Source organism: Mustelus asterias, chromosome 2 (genome assembly GCF_964213995.1).
Source record: "Mustelus asterias chromosome 2, sMusAst1.hap1.1, whole genome shotgun sequence".
In the NCBI taxonomy this organism is placed as follows: Eukaryota; Metazoa; Chordata; class Chondrichthyes; order Carcharhiniformes; family Triakidae; genus Mustelus; species Mustelus asterias.
Window position 1 is genome coordinate 133,685,917 of NC_135802.1, and position 23,962 is coordinate 133,709,878.

The window sequence follows — 23,962 nt, forward strand, 5'->3', positions numbered from 1 at the left end:
TTCTTTAGTAATTTAAAAAAAAATCTCCATTCTTAAAGATCACAGAATCTGTACAGTACAGAAGGAGACCACTCGGCCCATCGAGTCTGCACCGACCACAATCCCACCCAAGCTCTATTGTAACTCCACAGCTCTGCCCTGCTAATTCCCCGACACCCGCTCCATTCTTAAAATTGCCAAGCCAATGGTAAGAATGGACCGGGCAAGCAGAAATCCATCTCTCTGCTTGTTCCAAAAACCAAATTCAAATCAAACCCAATTCAGGGTCCCCACAAGAGAGATCAACAAGGTCCAGGCTGACAAAATAAGTCTTGGGCTTGATCCGATGTTCTGATCTTAGCCAAAAGGCTTTTACTAACATTCATTAATTGTAATGTTTCATTTTGGCTATTACTATTTTTGGTCTTTTTTTTTCCATTTATATTTTTAACACGTATTTTATCCATCCACCTTTGTTTTCTATTCTGAATGAGTCATTAAACTTAATTTAAAATGGTGTTCGTCCCAAAGCAAGAAATATTGACTGGTGATTAGGGATTAGCTCAATTATCCAGCGATTGTTTTGTTTTTTTTTAAAAAAAAGAAGTGAGCTCTTCTGTATTAATATTTAAATATTAACTCGCAGAAAGGAGGAAGTTCTACGCTCAGTTTCCTGTTTTACCACAAGCTTCCCATGGGTGGAGGCAGCTTCTGACGTGTGTCGGCTGAGGGAGCTTGCTCCAAAAAAAAGCAAGCGGGTGTGTTTCTGTTTGACATAACAACTTCAGCCTTTCAGGAACTTGGAGACCATGCACGCTTCACTGTGAAGGGGAATCCACCAAGAGGTTGAAGGATCCTCTTTTGCTTGCGATTGTGGGGCTGCCTCTGTGTGTGTGTATCATTGTTGTGAAGCCTTTTAGACAGAGCAGCACAGCCACTGAGGGGGGGAAAAAAACACTGCAGCAACTGAAAAGTAGCATTGTGTTCGGCCGTGTGTGTTTCTCCAAGGAACAGGTCGGCTTTCATACCAGCCTCGCACGTTAATTTCATCAGAACAACAGCTTGGTCCTGAGTTTTCTTCAGAGGCTGATCTTTGAGGTATGAAATTAAATGTTTGAAATTGAACAGTTTTCTTGGATTCAAATTTTGTGCCGTATTTACAAATAACAGGCTGTCAGGTCATAATGTTTTTACTTTGATGTGTATCCATTGTTTGAGTCACACCCCCAGACATTTACAAACGAAAGCTTATTTATTTGGAAATCTATTTGGTTTTTTTTTTGAAGTCCATTAATCTGTCCGACCCTTTGATAATCTCCAAATCACGATACCTTCTCACGGAACTACAGTATTTTGGGGAAAAAAAACTGGAAGCGATTTTTGTTTTTCAAATACCTCTCATTGTCTTATTATCTGGTGAATTTCAGCTTGGTTAATACCTAACCGCCCTCGTTACTGGTTTCAAAAACCAGAGGTATTTTGCGGTGGCGGAGTCGGTAGTTGGTTCTTTCTACACCTGAAATAATTGGATCAAAAACTCCCCAACTCCTCCGCCACTTTGCACCTTTAACGCTGTGTACTGAGCTGTGACCCTGGGGATGAAGCATATGTCCCTTGTGACAGTGGGTTGAAATGCTGTGCACTGAGATTTTAGTAAGGTCGGTAATGTAATTTAGCTGTGACATCTGTTGTTGCTGGTACTCTGAGGTCCTATTGGTGTTGTATGCATGTGTGTGTGATCCCGAGTAACAGGTTAGTCTCAAGCCTGAATCAAATGGGAGTTCAATTAGATTATATGGATCGCTATGCAGCTATCAACTGGGTCTGATTCCATTGCTGTGAATTTGGTACGAAACTGTCACACATGCTCTGAGAGAAAATATATAGTCTTCTGGTTCTACCACTGACACATGATTTATTTATTAGTGTCACAAGTAGGCTTACATTTAACACTGCAATGAAGTTACTGTGAAAATCCCCTAGTCACCACACTCCGGCGCCTGTTCGGGTACACTGAGGGAGAATTTAGCACAGCCAATGCACCTAACCAGTACGTCTTTCAGCATGTGGGAGGAAACCGGAGCACCCGAAGGAAACCCACGCAGACACGGGGAGAATGTGGAGACTCCGCACAGACAGTGACCCAAACCAGAAATCGAACCCGGGTCCCCGGTGCTGTGATAATTTGACTCAGTCTACAAAATGTTACCCTCGTGGTTGTAAGCACTTCATCAGCTGGCAAAACAGTGACTTGCTGATGACTGACTGGGTCACAGGGAAAGACAGTGTCCTGTATGAGAGGGTAGGGTGGTGGGAATACTGAGACCCATCAATGTGAACATGTCCTGATATTTTAAAATGAGTAATAATTTGGGTGATGGCCACACCTTTTTTTGAAATCAGCACAAGTACAGTTTCTGGTACTTGAGTCACATCACTAACTGATTTCTTTATAATACAGTGCTCAGGGGATAACCATCCCACACCTAGTTTTGTTGTCACAACAAGAGGAGGACAATTTGGCGAGGCTTTTCTCCTATAATCCTTTTCAGCCAGCTTTAGTATCTCCATCACCCTGCCTCTGCCAGACAGGACCTTCCCTGTTCAAGAGCCCCAGAAAAATCCTGCCACCAGCAACAAAAAAGGAAAAAAACTTGAATGCTTTTGCCATTTTGCATCTCATTGCATAAGATAACTGGAGAAAGACTTGCACTTGTATAAGATCTGAAACAAAAACAGAAAATGCTGGGAAATTTCATGAGATCTGACAGCAACTGTGGAGAGAGAATAGAGCTAACATTTGAGTCCGGATGACAATAAACTGTTTGTTTATTTATCCTACAAACTGACCAAAAGGTCATCCTGACTCAAAATATTAGATGTATTCTCTCTCCACAGATGTTGTCAGAGCTGCTGAGATTTTCCAGCATTTTCTGTAGCATTTCCATAGTGCTTTTCTTGACCTCTGGAGGTACCGAACTACTCTACAACAAATTAAGTAGTTTTGAAATCTAGTCACACTTCTAATGTAGATAGGGAGAATTTTTTATGCGATGGAATGCACTGCCTGAAAAAGGTCGGTGGAAGAAAATTCAATAGTAACTTTCAAAAGGGAGTTGGATAAATACTTGAAAGTGAAAGGGCTCTGTGGAAAGAGCAGGGGAATGCAACTAATAGGGTAACTAATAGAGCGGCACGGTAGCACAGTGCTTAGCACTGCTGCTTCACAGCTCCAGGGACCTGGGTTCGATTCCCAGCTTGGGTCACTGTCTCTGTGGAGTTTGCACATTCTCCTCGTGTCTGCGTGGGTTTCCTCCGGGTGCTCCGGTTTCCTCCCACAGTCCAAAGATGTGCGAGTTAGGTTGATTGGCCATGCTAAAAATTGCCCCTTAGAGTCCTGAGATGCGTTGGTTAGAGGGATTAGCGGGTAAATATGTAGGGATATGGGGGTAGGGCCTGGGTGGGATTGTGGTCGGTGCAGAGTCGATGGGCCAAATGGCCTCTTTCTGCACTGTAGGGTTTCTATGAACATTTTCAAAGGGCCATTACGGACATGATGAGCCAAATGGTCTCCTCTGTGCTGCTTTTTGCCGGATCCCTGGCGCTGTGCCACCATGCCGCCCTAAGTAGAGATCACCAAATCTTTTCCTTGGGTGTTAGATTCAGGGGAAATTAATAATTGAAATTAATTGCTCCAACTAATATATTATGTTCTACGTAGAGACAGATCAAGTAGGACAGATTTTCCAGGAGTAAAATTCAAGGTTTTAATTTTAGCCAGCACGGAAAAGTGCTTGCATGTAGTGTCTCTTAAGATGGGCAGGGCTGTGTTTCTATTGGTGATCTAGATGGTGAGGGTAATTCAAACCCCCATGTATAAGGTGAAATATGAGAAGTGTCTGCCCACTGTCAGATTTACCTATAGGTGGGATCAATTTACCTTTCAGATTTTTGATGAGATGAGGAAGGTGTAATTTCCAGTTTGGGCAGGAATTAAGATCAGAATGATAGAGAAATTTCCTGATGTTACTTGGTCGTACCTCTGCCACACTGGGAAAATCAGCTGGGTCCCTAGTTATCCTTCACAATCTACTCTCCTGGCTTCCGACCCAAGTCCTACCTTTGCCACATAAGAACAATGGCATTTTCAGAACCTTACTGGGATTGATACATAGCCAGGAGTATTGCTGGCAACGCACCACACCCAGTTACTGTTAGCCAGCAAGAGTCAGAAACACCAATCATGTAGTCATTTTTTAGGTGCAAGCTTAATTGATAAATGTGGGTGGTACATTTGGCTTTGGGATACCGTAAAGTCTTGCTTTGTCATGTCCTCATCTGAAGTCGAAGCCAAGGTCCTCTAGTCAGGGTGACTGAATAATGATTATGCAAGAGAATTCCAGCTGTTTCATGATGCCGCTATTGTTGCTCCTTTTACTGACTCAGCAGCAAGTAGGAATGACTTTTGTTTATTCTTTCATGGGTTGAGTGTGTCACTGGCTGGGCCAACATTCAATGCCCATCCCTAAATGCCCTGGAGAAGGTGGTTGTGAGCTGTCATCTTGAATCACTGTTGTCCATGTGGTGTGGGTATTTGTATAGTTCTATTAGGAAGGAAGTTACACAATTTTGGTCTAATGAGAACTCATGGTCTTGGTATATTCATTCTTATGTCATGTATACTCAGTGCTGCTCAGTGGGTTGGTTCAGTTGCTAGTGCTCTTGTTAATGAATCAGAAGATTGAGTTAAAGTTCCACTGCAGATTCAGGCATATTTATTTTCATTTTTTTAAACTGCATTCTTTAAGTTACAAAACCAATGCTCAGAATAGACCGGGCAAACACGAATCCATTCCTTGTTTGCTCCAAATATCAAATTCAAAACCCAATTCATGCCCTCACAAGATAGCCTGACAAGATAAGGCTTGCACCCCATCTTGGGCTCGATCTGACGCTTGATCTTAGCCAAAAAGGCACTGTAGATTCAAGCATGTAACTTGGGTTGACAGATGAGTGCAGTACTGAGAGAATTTTGCATTTTCTTTGAGATGATGGCTGGAATTTTACCGGCCCGTCTGCCACGGGAATTGAAGTGGGTGAGGGGCAGAGTGTGGGAAGGTCTGTTGACCTTGGGTGGGATTTTACGGTTTCGGGACAAGCGCTGCCATAAAATCCCACCTGCTATCTTTGACTACCATAGCCTCATTTGCCAGTTCAGCTCGATGTAAAAGATGGTCTTCATAGAAGTCCTTGGTTGACATTTTTTTCCTCTACCAGCACTAGCCCAAAAAATAGATTGACTGACCATTCATTTGTTTCTTGTGGTATTGTGCTTTGTGAAAATTAACTTCTGCCTTTACCTATTGAACAACAATGACTGTACTTCAGAAGTGATTCCAGAGATGAGGGGTTTGTCGTATGAAGAGAGATTGAACAGTTTAGGCCTACACTTGCTAGAATTTAGAAGAATGAGGGGAGATCAAATTGAGGTATACAAGATGATAAAAAGTATGGATAAGGTAGATGTGGAGCAGATGCTTCCTCTTGTGGGGCACTCTAGGATGAGAGGTCATTAGTCTTAGGATAAGGGGTAGCAAATTTAAAACAGAGTTGAGGAGAAACTACTTCTCCCAAAGGGTTGTGAATCTGTGGAATTTGCTACCCCAAAATGCGGTGGATGCTGGGGCAATGAGTAAATTTAAGGAGGAGTTAAACAGATTTTTATTTGGTAATGGGTTATGGGGAGAAGGCAGGATGAGGAGCATATCAGCCATGATCGAATGGCGGAGTGGACTCGATGGGCTGAATGGCCTAATTCTGCTCCTATATTTTAAGAACTTATGGACTCATCAATGTTGTGATGAGTTGCTATGCAAATCAAAATCCTTCTCTGTTAGTCTTTGCACAAAAATCTAGGGTGACACTCCAGTGCAAAGCAGAGGGAGTGCTGCACTGTCAGAAGAGCCATCATTTGGATGAGACATTAAACCAACGCTCAAGCTTCCCCCTCAGTTGAACGCAGAAGAATTCTTGGCACTCTTTCAAAGAAGTGCAGGGGGACTTATCCCTGGTATCCTGACCAATATTTATCACACAATCAATATCACATTTCTGTATGTGGGAGCTTGCTGTGTGTAAATGGCTGCCCATTTCCTACATTACAACAGTGACTAGGCTTCAACATTTAATTGGCTTACAATGCTTTGCGTTGTCTTAATGTTATGTGTCTTTTCTCTCTTTCACTTCACCTTCTTAACTTTTTGATAAATATAATTTGTAACTGGGATTCCTGTTCATTTACTGTGAATTTGAATGAAAATAAATACTGTAAATATGCAAACTGCTCCAGTTTGCATGTCTTATAAATACTGCACAAGTTGTTTAATGCTGATTAAGTATTTTAGAACAGTAAATTAGGAGAGAAAAGCAGAAAACAACTCTTAGCAGCAGAATAAAGCCTACGCAAGATAATGTGTCTGGATCTAGATGGGGACCCTCAGCGATTGAAGTTCCACAGTGTTTCCTTGTACCGGAGTATGGATACCTGGATGTAAAATGTAGTGTTTGAGTAAGGTGAAATAAGTGCGGATAAATTGGTTTGTACATCTCGCTGTCTAGGGCCAGCTGCTATCTGCAATATGAGTTGAATGGTGCCAGATCTTTTTTAATTTAAGTAATAATGGTTAGTGTTGAATCTTCATTGTTATGGAGACCATGTACATGATTCATACAGTCTAAATCTTGTTGTTACCTGTTCACTATGTAAATTAGCCAGACACAGTGCTTCTCCACACCCTTATAATCTCACAGAAGTCAATGAGATAAGAATCTGAGTCTGAAGAAACTTCAACATGGGAGACTGCTTGGCCCAACATCTTTTTTGTCTGTTCATCAACCAGAACTGTCTACAATAATTTTGTTTTTGATTTTCCCTACATCTTTGACATTCTTCCATTTCATATTTATCTGGTTTAGTTTGAAATGATTTCATGGTATTTACCTTGGAAGCCATTTGTAGTAAAACATTTTGACAAAAGGTCATCTGGAATTGAAACGTCAGCTCTTTTCTCTCCTTACAGATTTTGCCAGACCTGGTGAGATTTTCCAGCATTTTCTCTTTTGTAGTAAAACACTGCTGTTCTCATGACCTTTTTGTATGGAAAAGAAAGCTTTTGACTACTTGATTTGACCTATTGGTGATCTTGAAACTGTGTCCTCCATGTTACTAAAGAACAAAGAAAATTACAGCACAGGAACAGGCCCTTCGGCCCTCCAAAGCCTGCACCGACCATGCTGCCTGACTTAACTAAAACCCCCACGCTTCCGGGGACCATATCCCTCTATTCCCATCTCATTCATGTGCTTGTCAAGACGCCCCTTAAAAGTCACTACCGTATCCGCTTCCACTACCTCCCCCCGGCAACGAGTTCCAGGCACCCACCACTCTGCGTTTAAAAAAAAAAAATCTGCCTCGTACATCTCTTTTAAACCTTGCCCCTCGCACCTTAAACCTATACCCCCTAGTAATTGACACTTCCACCCTGGGAAAAATCTTCTGACAATCCACTCTGTCCATGCCCCTCATAATCTTGTAGACTTCTTTCAGGTCGTCCCTGAACCTCTATCGTTCTAGTGAGAACAAACCAAGTTTCTCCAACCTCTCCTCATAGCTAATGCCGTCCATACCAGGCAACATCCTGGTAAATCTTTTCTGTACCCTCTCCAAAGCCTCTGCATCCTTCTGGTAGTGTGGCGACCAGAATTGAACACTATATTCCAAGTGCAGCCTCATTAAGGTTCTATAAAGCTTCAACATGACTTGCCAATTTTTAAACTCAATACCCTGGTCGATGAAGGCAAGCATGCCGTATGCCTTCTTGACTACCTTCTCCACCTGTGTTGCCACTTTCAATGACCTGTGTACCTGTACACCCAGATCCCTCTGCCTATCAACACTCTTAAGGGTTCTGCCATTTACTGTATATTCCCTATCTGTATTAGACCTTCCAAAATGCATTACCTCACATTTATCTGGATTAAACTCCATCTGCCATCTCTCCACCCAAGTCTCCAACCGATCTGTATCCTCTGATGGTCCTCATCGCTATCCGCAAATCCACTAACCTTTGTGTCGTCCGCAACCTTACTAATCAAACCAGTTACATTTTCCTCCAAATCATTATTCCCAGGGCTGATGACACACTCCAGCCCCTGCAGTGACCACCAGTCATAGAAGAATCCTTTTTACATGCCCTTTTTGAGAGAAAACAACGGTCAGTAAAATAAGTTAACAATTAAGAGGGGCGACAGTCCTCGAAGGGGCAATCAAAATTTCAAAGGAAACTTAATCAAATTAAAATTTCATTCCTGGGGGCTGATGATGCACTCTCGCGCCTGTGGTGCGCACTTGTCATGGAAGAGTCCCTTAGTATATGTACTTATAAAACCATACACCAGTGAAATAAACTAATTGAAGGCATCTTTAAAGGGGCATTTCCCCTATTAAAGTCTTAAATGGCAGCCGTGGCGGGGCACTGGAAATCAAAACATCACAGGAACCTTAATTAACTAAACCAAAATATAATTTTGGGGGGAGATGATGCACCCCAGCCCAGTGGTCACAGAAGGCCTGAAGTGTACTAGCAGTCACTGTGTATCTTTCCAGGGCCACCCGCTTATGAATACAGCTGCAGTAGAGAGGCAGACACTCCATGTTCATATGACAATCAATTAAACCACTACCCTCCATCTGTTTGTCTTTTTAATTTTAACAATACAATTGACATAACGTTAATACCTTTCTTTTTTGTCACTGAAACAGAAATATTTCTTCCATTCTTAAAAGTAGTCCTGGGTTAATCCACAACTGAGGTAACAGGCAAATAACATTTCCTGGCTTATCAGATTCCTCTTTGTTTTGAACATAGTTGTAAAATTTGCCTCCTTCCTCTCCTTGGGAGCTATCCCCCATTACCAAAACTTTGAGACTTGAATGTCTGCTTTCTCCTATCCACCTCCTTCAGTATTCTGTGATGTATACCATCTGGATCTCTCCCAATGCATCTGCTGCTCTGCTCATCCCTGTCAGGCCTTAGAATATGATCCTAGTTGTGTAGTCCGTCTATCAAGGACTACTACAGGACTTTGGCACACTTGTGTCTGAGAGTGAATCAAAACCGCCAAGCATTTTGGAAACTGACTTTTAAAAAAAAAACATATGTGCCAAATTTAGGCACTGCTAAATATAAGCTAACAAGTACGCAATGAACCTGTTCAAATATTCTTATGCGAAATGATTATTTCACAGGTACTATTTCTGGGGGGTGGAAGGAAGGAGGTAGCATAAGTGAGCTCAATCGGTGAGAACTTTTCTTTTGCTAATGTATGTATTTATTCCTGACACTTAGAAAATTATTCACTTACATATTAAGTGATAAAAGTGCTTTAGTGGAGATTGAGTCCAGTCGAGTGGTACTAGCACAGTTAGTACTGGCGTAAGATGTTTGGAGGGAAGAAGGTTCTGTTTGCTTTCTCTTTCCTCCAAGGAGAACAAATCAAAACTGGGATTTTTACATTAACAATTGCATTAAAATATATATAAGTTTAAACTTGTTGGTTGAGACCCAGCTGGAATATTGTGTCCAATAGTGGGCACTGCACTTCCGAGGAATGTTGAGACCCTGGAGAGGATGCAGAGGAGATTGACTGGAATACCAAGGATGGAAAACTTTTTCAGTTATGTGGAGAGACTGGAGAATCTGATATTGGTCTCCTTTTTGTGCAGAGAGAGAATTCTCCCCTATGTACTCTATGAACAGTATGTTTTGATTGTATGGTGCGCAAGAAACAATTGGGGCAATTCACCCAGCCTGCTGCGTTGCTTTTGTAGTGCAGTGGGCCAGGAGACTCGAGCGGAGGCTGTTTCGCGGCTCCCTGCTGGGTCCCACAACCTCAGCGCATCTCCAGCAGCCAGATTTCCGGCACCATCAGCTCCACATCGATTTCTGGTGTGAAGCTGTATAAATTATGTAAATCTTCATTTAAATCTATTTAACGTATAATTAGTGGGCCCGGGACTGAAATCTCCGGGTCCACGAGCCTCCATTTGCAGGGAGCTCGCGGCCCGATCCCACTGGAGTGAAGGGGGGGGACCGTCAATACCCCCCTGAGGGTCAGGGGCTGTGGGGAGTGTGTGGCCCCTGGGCATTGCCACCTTGGCAGTGCAGCCTGGCCCCTTCGCACAACCATCCGGGGTGTGGCCTTGAGATGGGGCGATTGGTGGGGGTCGGGGGTCCCTCTGCTACTCTGCACTAGGATCGCGAGCAGAGGGAGAGAGGCCAGCGATTAGAGCTGGGCTTTGAAGTGGGGGGGGAGGGGGGGGGGAAGAGAGGTTGGCCCGGATATGTTTGGAGGGCCAGCGTCGTACAGACAGCAATGCGGGGGATGAGGGGTTGCCCAACGATCAATGGGAGGCCAGCGGGAATAGGCCCCACTGAGTTTTAACGTGATTCACGCCTGTGCATTCTGCAGTGATGATGTGGAGATGCCGGCGTTGGCATTCTGCAGTGCTCAGAGGATGGGAGATTCATTTTGAAACTCCCGCTGAATAAACCAATGGGACTCACTGCAGTTTTTACACAAGTTCAACACTTCGAATTTTTTTGGGAGAATTGCCGCAAGTACTTTTCACTTTATCCCAATATATGTGACAATAATACATCAAATCCAAATTGAATCAAATAATTGGAGATTTAATATGGTCTCCTTTTTGAGCAGTGAGAGTTAATTAGAGATTTAATAGAGGTAATTAAGATTACAAAGGGTTTTGATGAAATAGATGGGAAGAAACTGTTTCCACTGGTTAGAAGGGTTGATGATTAATAATTTAAGATAATTGGCATATAAACCAGGGAGCTATGATCTGCAGGCTGCTGTCTGAAGGGGTGCTGGAAAGAGGTAGGAACATTTTGTACTTGGGATAGATATATTTGTTGGGTCCTGGGAAAAGGGTGGGGGGTGGGGAGAAGACTAATTGGATAGTTCTTTTAAAGAGCTAGCATAAGCATGATGGCCAAATAGGCTCCTATTGTGCTGTAAAATTCTTTAGTTCCGTAATGGCATGTGTACGATTCGTTCACTGGTAAAAAAACACTCGCATTTCAAACCTGCAGTGCATCTGTGAGGTAATCCCACGTTAAAGACCTGTTTTTTCTGGTGTTAAATTTAAATCTTTCTCTCGCCAAGCTCATTAATGCCATGTCTGATGCTGATTGTCAACCTGGCTGTTCAGCTGTGGAATGCTGCAGGAGTTGATTTGATTTATTATTGTCACATGTATTAGTATACATTGAAAAGTATTGTTTCTTGCGTGCTATACTGACAAAGCATACCGTTCATAGAGAAGGAAAGGTGCAGAATGTAGTGTTACAGTCGTAGCTAGGGTGTAGAGAAAGAGCATTGTTAGAGAGTATATAAGAGTTGGAGTAGCGTTTTAAAAGCATAGAACGAGAATAAAAGATAAAGGTTATGCTGGGGACGGCTCACAAGAAGTTGCCACGCTCCGGTGCCATCTCTTCTACTGTTCCTCATAATAACTAACTCTAACAGGGAGCAATCGCTATCTTTTTAAACTGACATTTTTTTCCCCGTTAGCCCATATTAATTTTTTTTATTAGTGTCACAAGTAGGCTTGCATTAACACTGCCATGAAGTTACTGTGAAAATCCCGTAGTCGCCACACTCCAGTGCCTGTTCGGGTACACTGTGGGAAAATGTAGCATGGCCAGCACCGAACCAGCACATCTTTCGGACTGTGGGAGGAAACCGGAGCACTCGGAGGAAACCCACGCAGACACAGGGAGAACATGCAGACTCCGCACAGACAGTGACCCAAGCTGGGAATTGAACCCTGGCCCCTGGCGCTGTGAAGTCACAGTGCTATGCCACCTTGCCATCCTATTTGTATTTGTATGAAAATGTCAAAGCAGTTCTAATCATGAAAGTTGGAGCAGTCCTAACCTTGACTGATTATTCACCAACCATTATTTATAACCTAACAAACAAGTTTAAAGCATGTGAGTGAGGCTGTTTTGGCCCATTGTGTCTTTGTTGATTCTTGAGATGTAATACAGGATGAATCATCCACCCACTCCCTGCCTTACTTGCTTTTTCTCCATGGCTCTGTAAGTTTAAAGATTATTTATTAGTGTCACAGTGGATTTGTTTTAGCATTTAATATTGGCCTGGATGTTAGGGTGATGATGTTGCCATGTTTGGACAAGAATTCCTGAGAGATTTGTTTCACACCCACCCGAATGGGCAATTTGGGACCTTGGTTTAATGCCTCAACCTGGCAGCTTCGACAGTCAGGTTCAGGCAGTGGACAACGGGGGAGGCTGTCCGACCTGACTGTCTGCTCCTATACCGTGGCTACAGTCACGGCCTGGTGTCCCTGGAGAAGAAGCATGTGATGTCCACAGGCACCATCGAGGCGTCCCATGCTCATTTGGGCACCGCATGGGCTGGAGTGTGTTATTGATCCTTTGAATTACATTTTGGTTTGATGTGTTAAGTTTCATTTGTGTTTTGTTTCGGGCAGACCCCCTTTATCCCTCAGTTTGTTCAATTTAGTTTAACCTGTTACACCAAAAAGAAAGGCAGCTTCGACAGTACAGTGGTACTCCTTCATTAATGCACTGGAGAAGATGTGTGGGTTAGGTAGATTGACCATGCTAGATTGCCCCATAGTATTAGGGGGTAGCATGGTAAATACATGGGGTTACGGGGATAGGGCCTGAGTGGGATTGTTGTCAGTGTGGGCTGGATGGGCTGAATGGCCCCCTTCAGCACTATTCAGATCCTATGACTTCTAGGTCTCTGGAATGGGATTTGTTTTCATAGATTTCCAACTCTGCTCAGCTCAGTGGCAACGCACTTTCTACGGCTCTCTAAGTTTAAAATGACTGCAAAAGGGTTAACAGCAGGGTATGAGAGTTCATGCTGCAGCTTATATAGTGGCTGCTACACCGAACACTCACCCAAATTGCTAACAAGAGAATGGACTTTCAATTGATTCTTCAATGGAAACTTCTGTAATAACTAAGCCTACTTTGAAAATTTGACAATTCACTTATCGTGAACACTTCACATGTTAAGTTGAGAATTGCATGACTTATTTTTAGATATTCATAACAAAATGTTTGGGAAGTATTTTCTCATTAATCAACAAAGGTATGGCATCACGCAAACTGCTTCAGTGTATCACTTGTGCAACAACCAGTTTAGCAAAGTAACCCCAGGCGTTTCATGTTAGGAGTTGCAATGCAGCAAGTGTAGGAAGGGAGGTTGCAGAAAGCACTGTTAGGAGCTTTTCTTTAAAGCGTTTATTTTTTTATGAAGGGGAGAGAAATAGCAAGATGGAAGTATTTGGACAAGAATTCCTGTCTTATGGATTTCATGGCTGAAGGCTTGGCTGCCACTGAGAGAGTTGAGGAAGTGACGCACACCAGAGAATATGAAGCAAACCTGAATTGCAAGAGGAGACGATAGTCTGGAAGAGATGGCAAAAATGGAGAGGGGTGAAGTAACTCAAATGTATTTGGAGTACAAGGAAATTCCAGCTGATGTGTCGAACCTGCCCATTTCTGGCATACCTTGATCAAGCATGCCCTAATATCGCACAGAATGCTCGTGGAGAGATTTGAAGAAGTGGTCAAAGATGTTAAAATTAATGCAATGAAGGGTGAGATGCGCAGTTTTCTCAGGGCAATATCCTGGGCTAAATCATCTTGTACTGCTCCATTTCATGGGTAGAACTGGGAATGTTTGCACAGTACCAGAAGTGCCTTCTCAAATACTGAACCAGTTCCTGTCCGTATGTAGCAAGACCTAGGCAACATTCTGGTTTGGGCTAATAAGTGGCACTAACATTTGAACCACACAAGTGCCAGCCAATGACTATCTCCAACAAGAGAGACTAACCTTCTCCCCTTGATGCTCAAAGCATTAGCATCGCTGAAACCCCTCACATTGACATCCTGAGTGTTACCATTGAGCAGAAAGTTAACTGGACTGACCATATACATATTGTGCCTATAGGAGCAGGTCAGACCTTGGGAATCCTGCAGAACGTAACTTGCTTCTTGACTCCTCAAAGTCTATCCACTATCTACAAGCTCCAGTCAGAAGCGTATTCAGCCAGGAGTGTCTCCGCTTGCCTGGATGAGTGCAGCTTGAATTATACTCAGCACCTCATCCACCACTTTGAGCATTCACCCCCTCCACCACTGACACACAATGGCAGTAGTGCCTACCATCTACAAGATGCACTGCAGCAACTCACCAAGCCTCCTTTGATAGCACCTTGCAAACCTATAACCAATACTTCCCAGAAAGACAAGGGCAGCAGACTCACAGGAACACCACTACACACAGTTCCCCTCCAAGAAACACATTTTGACATGGAACTACACCGTTGTCACTGGGTCAAAATCCTGGAGCTCCTTTACTGTGGGTGTCACTACACTGAATGGACTGGAGCAATTCAAGAAGGCAGCTCACCGTCACCACTTCAAGAGCAATTACGGATGGGCAACAAATGCTGGTCTAGCCAGCAATGCCCACATCCTGTGAAAGAGTAACAAAAGTAATTGGGGTCAGCAAGAATTAAGGATGATTTTTGAGCAGGATTGGATGCAGATGCCATCATATCTGCAATAAAATAAAGCTCGCCTGAGTGTTGCTAATGTTTCAACTTTACAGTCATGTGAAAGCGTGTGTACCTTGGCCACAAGCAAGTATTTGTCCAAGATTAGTGTGATAATTCTGACATATTTACCATCATGTGACGAACCCAATGTTCTGTCCAGATTGTTGCCTGAATGAGTTTGACGTTACACAAGTTCAAAGGTTTATAATTCTGTTTGCAACATTAGGTTTAAATATCCTCTTGTAATTTAATTCCAAGCTTACATGCTATATCTATGTTCCTGGATTTCTCCCAGATATATCTTACAACATCTTAAGTTCATAAATAAGAGTGCTGGAAAAAAGAACCCAACAAGTCTGGCACACTGGCTGAATGAGTGAGCTTATGCATAGCGGATGCCGTATAATGTGGGTAAATGTGAGGTTATCCACTTTGGTAGCAATAATAGGAAGACAGATTATTACTTGAATGGGTGTAAATTGAGAGAGTTGGATACTCCAGTGAGACCTTAGTGTCTTCGTGCATCAGAAAGTAAGCACGCAGATACAGCAGGGAAGGAAAATGGTAAATTGGCCTTCATAGCGAGAGGATAGGAATAAGGATGTTTTGCTACAATTGTATAAGGCATTGGTGAGGCCACACCTGGAGAATTGTGTACAGTTTTTGTATCCTTATCTGAGGAAGGATGCCCTTGCTATAGGGGGAGTGCAGACGAAGACTTACCAGACTGATTCCTGGGATGGCAGGTCTGTCATGAGGAGAGACTAAGTCGGTTAGGATTGTATTCATTGGAGTTTAGAAGAGTGAGAAGGGATCTCATAGAAACTTATAAAATTCTAACAGGGTTAGCCAGGGTAGATTTAAGCAAGAATGTTCCCGCTGGTGGAGGAGTCCAGAACTAGGGGTCATAGTTTGAGGATAAGGGGTAAACCTTTTAGAACTGAGGTGAGGAGAAATTTCTTCACCCAGAGGGTGGTGAATGTGTGGAATTCACTACCACAGAATGTAGTTGAGGCCAAAATGTTGTCTGATTTCAAGAAGTTAGATGTAGCTCTTGGGGCTAAAGGGAAATGGGGGGTGGGTGTGTATCAGGATATTGAATTTGATGATCAGCCATGATCAAAATGAATGGTGGGGCAGGCTCGAAGGGCCGAATGGCCTACTCCTGCTTCTAGGATCTGCTGAGAGAGAAACAAAGGATGGGATTTTCCATGCAATCCGCCATGTGTTTTGCGGGAGGTAGAGGCGGCCCACCATTGGCAGGAGGATCTTCTGGTCCCTTCATTGTCAATGGGGTTTCCCATTGGATACACCCCTTGCCGTCGTGAAACTTGAGGCGGGGGTGCGCTGTTGGCGGGACTGGAAGATCCGATTGGCGTGAATGGCTTGAAAGCTCAAAAGTTAATCTTTTGAGTCCAGTATGACTGTGTACATGTTGGTGTATCTAATTATTTGCACTAGTTGTGATTATGGAATTTTGCAATATATAAGTAGGCCACTCTGCCCATTACTCTTGTGCTGGACTGTGTACAAGAACCGTTTCCGTAATTGCATTTCCCTGTAGCTCCCTACATGCTTCTTTATTAAACATTTACTTTGCTATTTAAAACTTGTGTGGATTCTGCATCCACCAGTGCGAGACCTCCATGGACTCATTACCCTTTGCATGGAAACTGAACACTCCATTTCATGTTATTTTAATAAATTTATTGCCTTCAACCAGAGAAATACAAAGTCAGGGAATTAACTTTGGAAAAGGGTGCTTGGTGACAAATTATAACAATTTTGTGTCCATACCAGTACTTGGTCACTAAGTGATTAAGGTGTTTCTGAAGTGTAGTATTCTACATTCTCTCTTCCTTCAGTTTGTATGCATACTCTTAAATCATTCTGTTTAATGACATATAATGAGGATTGTTATAAAATGCTTTATTGCTTCTTAATAGGTCATGTGAACCATGATGCACCTTTCTTCAGAGTTGAACAGCTGCCAATTTTTTAAGGTCTGCTCCGTGGGAATAGAGGCTACGGCGGCACGGTAGCACAGTGGTTAGCACTGCTGCTTCACAGCTCCAGGGTCCCGGGTTCGATTCCCGGCTTGGGTCACTGTCTGTGTGGAGTTTGCACATTCTCCTCGTGTCTGCGTGGGTTTCCTCCGGGTGCTCCAGTTTCCTCCCACAGTCCAAAAATGTGCGGGTTAGGTTGATTGGCCAGGTTAAAAATTGCCCCTTAGTGTCCTGAGATGCGTGGGTTAGTGGGTAAATATGTGGGGATAGGGTCTGGGTGGGATTGTGGTCGGTGCAGGCTCGATGGGCCGAATGGCCTCCTTCTACACTGTAGGGTTTCTATGTTGATTTCTATGTTTCTACGTTCCGATCCAATTAGAATCAACGTCAGACGAAATTTTGTCAATGATTTGAAATGAGAAACAATGGGCGGGAAAGACAAGAGGTACCCACTGGAAACCTCCACCCTTGCCCACGGCTGGGATTCTCTGGTGTGCTGCAATGAATGGAGTTTTGGCTGAGCGCCAAATTCTGCATCCTCACTGGTAGCAGGGCAGGAAAGTTTATTTATTAATGTCAGAAGTAGGCTTACATTTAACACTGCAATGAAGTTACTGTGAAAATCCTCTAGTCACCACACTCCAGCGTCTATTCGGGTACACTGAGGCTGAGTTTAGCATGGCCAATGCACCTAACCAGCACATCATTCAGACTGTGGGAGGAACCTGGAGGCAACCCATGCAGAGTCTGCACAGGCAGTGACCCAAGTCGGAAATCGAACCCGGGCCCCTGACGCTGTGAGGCAGCAGTGCTAACCACTGTGCCACCGTGTGGAGTGAACAAGATCGAAGAATCACACCCTCTCTTTCGAAATGAGGTTTAACCCTAAACCTCATCCTCTCCAGTTGACATTAAATCCTATGGTTCTATTTTGAGGAAGAGTGTGGAGATCTTGCTGGTGGCCTGGCCACTAGTTATCCCTCAAGTATCACGAAAACCAATTATCTGGCCATTTTCTTGTTGTGTGCAAATTGGCTCTCTGCATTGCAACAGTGACTATGCTTAAAATACTTTATTTGCTCCCAAACATTTATGGAACATCTTATGGTCATGGAAAATATTATGTAAATGCAAGTTTTAATTTTAGAAACCAAAGACGGAATCTTAGCAGCTGTGTAGGGACAGCTTTGGTTGCAGGACATTTTTGAAATCTGCCACTGGGTCTTGGGCAGATGTGTTCCCATCTCTGAATGGTCTTGCTAGAATGAAGGTCAGACTGGCATAAGCTACCCACCCAGCAATGGCAGGTAGTTCATTATCAGCAATTAAGTGCTCACCTAGGGGCAGATTGGTGACACTGCTGGAACCTTAGCTGGGGTCTGCTCACAGCCGGTGAGGAGAAATCCTGGTAAATGCCTGGCGGTGGCCTCCTGGGGCAGGCTTGGGAGCCAGCAAGGTCTCCGTTCATTCTCTTTCCTCCAGAGCTATGGTTACCTAAGGGCTGCAGTCCATTCTGCGCTTTATTTTAAGTATTCAGAAGTGTTCGGAGGGCACCTCCCATCTTGAAACATCGCCGTGGTTACCTACCTACCGACAGTAGGAGTGTTCACATCTCCCGGTGTGGCTAACTGTTGCCCACAACAGCTTTTTAGCACAATATAGCTAAAGAATCAAGCAAATATTACAACTTGGTGGGTGCAATGTGTTTTATCATGACTAAGTCAGGTACATAAATACAATCCTTTAACTCATTGAGAAAGCTGTTCAAAGTAGGCATGGAACTGGGACCATATGGTGTTGGGTAGATTCCAGTCGTCAAATCTTGATGGTAGAATCGCTGTATTACCAGTCATAATCGCCAACACTGATATTAAGGCATTTCAATGCCTTCCACTTTGCAGAGGTATGTGAATTAGAATAATGGAATTGTAATTAAACATCTTGTACTACTGGACAAACAACCAACAGCTAAGGATGATGGAATGACTGATTTTAGACTGTTGTTCAGATTCCATCTATTATCATTTTAATGTGGTGATGGTGTAACTGATGTCCTTAATGTTGCTTCAAAAATGGAGTTCTGCCATAATGTTGGCACAGTGATTGGCACTGCTGCCTCAGTGCCAGGGACCCAGGTTCAATTCCGGCCTCGAGTCACAGTCTGTGTGGAGTTTGCATGTTCTCCCCGTGTCTGCATGGGTTTCCTCTGGATGCTCCGGTTTCCTCCCACAGTCCAACTACATGCAGGTTAGGTTGATTGGCAATTCTAAATTGCTCCTTGGTATTAGGGGATTAGTAGAGTAAATGCATGGGGTTACGGGGATAGGACTGGGTGGGATTGTTGTCGATACAGACTCGATGGGACAAATGGCCTCTTTCTGCACTGTAGATTCTATGATTCTACTGAGTTTCAAAATTCCCAATCAATAAAGATCCCTTGCACATCTAAATTTCATTTATTTGGTTTCAAAAAAAGTTGAAACTTGATTCCTTATATGGCCATATTAGATACTTTGATCATCATCTGTGACATACAAAGATGAACTATACTTGTTAAACTTCAATAGTTACTCAAGGCCTGCAATCATTGACAGAGATAGATTGGGTCCATTTTTTGACCATACAGATGTCCTTTCATCCCTTCTCTAGTTTCTTTCACAGCTCTGGGAACTGCCCTTTGTTGAACGTAATTTCTAATGTTCATGAATTAAGGGAAGTGCCAAATCTCTTCAAAATTGTTCTGACAAAACCTTTGTTTGCTGGAGGGGAAAGAGTGAGAAAAGGCACAAGAGCATTATGTCATTTTTACCAAGTTGGAATCCTGAAGGTCAAGCAGTTTTTCCACTCGTGAAGCACAACTTCTACAATAGCAGATAATTGTTCACACGAGGTCTGAAATGGCTTCCTCCAAATTATTATGACTGCTGCTTGATCCAAAGCACAGCTGCCCAACTGGAATAACAAAAAAGCAAATGAAATAAAGACAAGGGATTTTTTTTTGTGCTGTGCTCTGCAATTTCCCAATGTGCTCTGATGCTAATCATTGTATAATTATGATGCCTTTTTGTGCCATAATATTGCTTTTCTCACTTTTATGGCAATTATACTGAACTTTGATTAACAGACCAATTCCAGAAATTCAGTCCCTGACTGGATTACCACACCTAGTTTCATCACAACTGGGAAACACAACAGCTTTCCGACTTGTTTATAGAAACACAGAATCATAGAACAAATGTTTCTTGGGTATTTAGCTTCAGTACAGCTATGGTCTAGTGTCTTTGAGATTCTCTGAGTTCATGTTGCAATACTGTTGATTCACACGTACGCTCTTTTTAGTCACATTTATACAGTATTGCTCTCACACAAGGTATTTGAAACTAGGGGTAGAATCTAATGGTCACGGCAGTGGGTACAGTCCGTGGGGAACCAATGGCAACCCTACCGTGAGGTTTTCTGGGGGCCTAATGGGATTAAGCCCCAATTGGACACTTGGCAGCTGCTTTCAGGCTTCCCAGCTCCAACGGGAAATTTCCCTCAGTCTAGAGATCTTGCTGCTGTCCAGCCTCTGAGTGCAGCTGGTCAATCGGAAGCACTCCAGTACTGGCAGTGCCATGGGGACTGGTGGCCCCAGCATTGTGGCCTTCAACAGGGAATGATGATGGAGCCCAGGAAGGGGGGGGCAGATTCGCTGGGGTCAGATGGGGAGGCCCTGGTGAGGTGGTTGTGAGGGGCGGGGGGAGGGCCTTTCTCCAGATCCGTCTGTTCTCACAGGTGGGATCCCATCCACCACTCTCACTGCCCCCCCCAACCTCCAGCCACTTTGGAGTCAATCATATTGCTGTGGGTTTGGAATTATATGTAGACCAGATCAGATAAGGATTTTAGATTTTCTTCCTCGAGGGCATTAGCGGAGCAGATGGGTCAGTTTCTCACAGGATGCCACAGCAATTTTGACCACTTGGGCCTTATCTGGTTCCAGGGTGGGAAGAGGACACAGAGTGATCATTGTCATTGGAAGATCATGCAGCAAAAACAGAAAATGCTGGAAAATCTCAGCATGTCTGACAGCATCTGAGGAGAGAGAATAGAGCTAACTTTTTGAGTCTGGATGACACTTCATCAGAGCATCCAGACTCAACATTAGCTCTCTTCTCTCTCCACAGATGCTGTCAGACCTGCTGAGATTTTCCAGTATTTTCTGTTTTTTGTTTCAGTTTCCAGCATCTGCAATATTTTGCCTTTACCTTGGTGCAAATCATGCAGCCATTGGCTGCCCATGTGATTTGAAATATAACATTTGGGAGGAGTTTTAATGGAGTCTTCTCATGGGAGGGGAGAGAGAGTGAGACCTAGGTAGGGACATTTGCATTTCTCCTTATGGACTCAAATATGGAAAGGTCAATCATTTACCTGGGAAGTCTCCTCCTTCTCACTGGCTGTTGACCTGCTAACATCGGGCATAATTAGCACTTATACCAGAGGAGTTAGTATTGCCAACTCTCTGGGATTGTCCTGGAGTCTCCAACAGTTAAAGATTAACCTCCGGGACAGTGCTGTGAGCAACCTGGGAGAAAATCATTGGCATATTAAAAATAGTTGTACTTTCTTATTTGTTTCTCTTAGTTATAAAAGTATTGGCAATGTGGGGGGAGGTGAGTGGAAAAGGTTATTTGGCTGTGCAGAGCAGTTGGGGACAGGGGGCCATGTGATTAAAATCTCTAGGGATGCATCTAGCCACAGTTGGCATCCTTGAATGTGCCACCTCACCGGTAGCCCATTGATTGGGATGGAGCTGGAAATGGAATTGCTCCATTTTACCTTCTCATTCCTCTGTTCTTGGGGCTCGAGCTAAAATTCTTTCTTGAATATGTAACAAAACTATGGGACTTTTACTCCTGATGTTTGCTTTCCAATGAATTCAAGTCCTCAAAATTGCTCCAGAATGTACACGCAGCTTTAAGCTTTGGCCTTCCTGCTGATAGGGTGGGACTGTGTGGAGTTTGCATGTTCTCCTTGTGTCTGTGTGGGTTTCCTCTGGGCGCACCAGTTTCCTCCCACACTCCCAGGGTGTGTAGGTTAGATGGACTGGCCATGGTAAATGTGTGGGGAAGAGGGCCCGGGTAAGATCCTCTGTCAGAGAGTTGGTACAGACTTGATGGGCTGCACCAACTCTCTTGTGGGGCAATCTAGAACAAGAGGCCACAGTTTTAGGATAAGATGTAGCCGATTCAAAGGGTCGTGAATCATTGGAATTCACCGCCTCAGAGTGCGGTTGATGTTGGGACATTAAGTAAATTTAAGGAGGAGATAGACAGATTTTTAATTAGTAATGGGTTGAAGGGTTATGGAGAATGGGCAGGAAAGTGGAGTTGAGGCGGAGATGAGATCAGCCATGCTTGTATTGAATGGCGGGAGGAGCAGGTTCAAGTAGCTGGATTACCTACTCCTGCTCCTTGTTCTTGCGTAGAGCATTCCTGAAGTATCCAAACATTTTATTTTTGAAAGGGTATCAAATATTGGCTTGGAAAGAAGGAATATTAAAGGATGGGGAGGAGGGTAACCAGTTGGTAGCTCTTCAGCAAATCACCGTGTAGGTTTGATGCACTGTTTTAAGGTGACGGTAAGAAATTCCAATTGAATTTCTCAAAGGCATCCAATTCGCTGTCCCTGATCTTCGCATTTTTGTCCAGTTCCATTTGGAGGAAAATGATTGTCTCCATAGAATCCCTACAGTGCAGAAGGAGGCCATTCGACCCATTGAGCCTGCACCAACAACAATCGCACCCAGACCCTATCCCCGCAACTCCACTTATTCATCCTGTTAATCCAGCTGAAACTAAGGGGCAATTTAGCATGGCCAAGCTACGTAACCCGCATATCTTTGGAGCCTCCTTGGGCTAATGGGCTCAGTAAACTTTCAGCTCGTGTTGTGCTGCTGAAGAGCACTAATAACTACCAAAGGTACTTAAATGCCAAAGGCATGTAGCTTTTCTTGGGATATTGATCACACTGGCAGGCCAGTCTTTATTGCCCATCCTTTGAAGCATTGAGGACTTCAAGAGGCCTCCGTCCTGCATGAGACAAAAATCCTAAAAGTCAAATCAAAGCATGAATTTTCCGTTCCCTTAAACATTAGTAAAATCATTTGGTATTTTATAATCTAGATGTTTCCAATTTCATTTTCCTCTGGTGTCAACCCACAAATTACTTCATCTGTTGACCAATTTCACAATTCTAGACCTCTGTACCATGCCTCATCCAGTACCATAACAGTAGTGCTACCTGTAGATTAAATTACTGGCCTCTCTCTTAAAAAACCTGTTGGAATCCAGTATGAAGGGTCATCTCACTTGAAGACACACCTGCACAGGTAAATATTTGCTAAACTGGATCTATGCCAGAGACCCTCCCGTTGAAAATCATGTCAATGTCAGGAAGTCCTGGAATTTTCACTCCAGACTGTTTACTTTTCTAATCTTTTACCAATTAATGTTGTGTAACCTTAGCTACTGATGTGAGTTATATTAATGTGCTTCAAATTCCTTTTCTTGTTTTCTATTGCTTTTTTTTGTTGGTACCTCCAGGGGCTAGATGGGAGCATTGTAAACTGAAAGACACGAGAATAAATTAACACGGAAACCAGTGATGTTATGACGAAACAGAATCCCTACAGTGTACTGGGCCTATTGAGCCTTCACCGACTCTCCAAAAGAACAGCTAACCTACACATCTTTGGACACTAAGGGCAATTTAGCATAGCCAATCCACCACGTACATATAGATATGGATAGAAGATAGACAAAGGAGTTGTCTTTAGAGATGAGATCATGCAATTAAGCATAGCAGAGAAAGGAACATAATAAAAAGATATTGGAATTGTACAGGGTGCAGCAGAAAAGTGACAAGACTGGCATTAAAATCATCTAGTATCTCATTGACCTGACCTCCATCTCTGCTACAGGATACTCTTTCTCTCTATTCACCTTGTAAATAATAACAGGGCTGGGCCTAGGTTCCTGGTGCCTCCATTTGCGCTGCTCATAGGGGCCACCAGTGAAGTTTGGTGCCTGGCCCTGAGTATTGGTGGAATTGACTAGATATGTGGCCCCCTTTCCTGCTAATTTGCTTCCCTAACCTATCAGCTAAAGATCTCGGCCACAGCTGAAGCTTTGTGAATGGTTTCTTTCAGCCCTGTTATCCCTATTCTAAATTGCAGGGTTCTGCCTCAGTGCCCGGGACCTAGGTTTGACTCTGTCCTTGGGTGACT

At 43.4% G+C, this 23,962-nt stretch overlaps 1 protein-coding gene across 1 annotated transcript in view; it reads left to right on the forward strand.

Annotated features, from left to right (window-relative positions):
* The first annotated feature begins 715 nt into the window (after positions 1 to 715).
* The window catches only part of LOC144511566 (E3 ubiquitin-protein ligase RNF144B-like), a 59,302-nt gene continuing 36,055 nt past the window's right edge, over positions 716 to 23,962 (forward strand). The window contains exon 1 of the mRNA XM_078241907.1: positions 716 to 1,077. The gene's annotated coding sequence lies outside the window, so the exon portion shown is untranslated. The remainder of the gene's footprint in view (positions 1,078 to 23,962) is intronic.